The sequence below is a fragment of the Nicotiana sylvestris genome, chromosome 2 (genome assembly GCF_000393655.2).
Source record: "Nicotiana sylvestris chromosome 2, ASM39365v2, whole genome shotgun sequence".
Classification (NCBI taxonomy): domain Eukaryota; kingdom Viridiplantae; phylum Streptophyta; class Magnoliopsida; order Solanales; family Solanaceae; genus Nicotiana; species Nicotiana sylvestris.
This window is the reverse complement of record NC_091058.1, coordinates 212,683,937-212,684,976: the sequence shown is the minus strand read 5'-3', so window position 1 is coordinate 212,684,976 and position 1,040 is coordinate 212,683,937. Positions and strand designations below refer to the sequence as shown.

The window sequence follows — 1,040 nt, the reverse complement described above, 5'->3', positions numbered from 1 at the left end:
AGAATCCTGGGTCGCGAACAGTGATTCGATTGATGATGAAGAAAGAGAATTCTTGGTTCAGTTCTCCACCTCACCTGCGTTCGAACTCCTTCTTAAACAACATCGAATTAAACCACCATCTTTCCATAGAGTTTTCTTGCCCCCTATTTGCATGAAAATACAATAGATGAATAGTCATTCGCTATAAAATTATTTATTTGAATATCTTATTTCCTATCAGACTAAGCATAGAAATCCAATCACTAGGATTATTAACTAATAAGGATTGTGAGTATTGAAAAAAAGTTCTGAATCTGGGGGAACACTTCACTATATATTAATATGTTGGAACCCCCTTTATATTATTTCTCATACTGAAACTTACAAAGTCATCTTTTTGAAGATCGAAGAAATTCCCCGGCTTTGAGAAAATTTTTAATCTACTTTTGTCCTTGTAATTGACATAGACCCCAGTTCTCTAATAAAATGAGGATACTACATTGGGAATAGCCGGGATAGCTCAGTTGGTAGAGCAGAGGACTGAAAATCCTCGTGTCACCAGTTCAAATCTGGTTCCTGGCACATGATTAATTTGTATGGGTCTCTCTTCCCTCGAATTAATTTCTAATTAATTGATATGAATCAACATACATATTCTTTTAGAGTCTAGATTAGAATAATAGCTTTATCCAGTTTGGCGAGATATACCCCATCTATGTTCTAGATGGGTAGAGTTTCTTAGATAAAGTATCTAAAAGAATTGGAGGCCAGATCTTGATGTAGAAAGGAGCTCTCAAGCTGAGGCGGAGAAGAAAGCTTACGATTCTGTTGGTGTTCAGTGAGCTCTAACAATCGAAGCGGCTAAAGGAGCCTGCTTTGGTGACCCTACGAGGAAGTGTTGCTCATTAAAGTCAGCTTCAAACTTCCGGTAACCACTTATCCCAAGATAGGTGGGAAATTCATTCCGGATGGAACTAAATATTTCACATTTATAGGCTTCGGCGGATGTAGATTCGGCAAAAGATTACTCTTCTTCAGGTGCAGATGAGGTTTATGGGGAA

At 37.8% G+C, this 1,040-nt stretch overlaps 1 non-coding gene across 1 annotated transcript; it reads left to right on the top strand.

The window, feature by feature from the left end:
* The first annotated feature begins 488 nt into the window (after nucleotides 1-488).
* On the top strand, nucleotides 489-561 carry TRNAF-GAA (transfer RNA phenylalanine (anticodon GAA)). The gene has a single exon. It is a non-coding gene; the product is annotated as a tRNA-Phe (tRNA).
* Nucleotides 562-1,040: the final 479 nt, after the last annotated feature.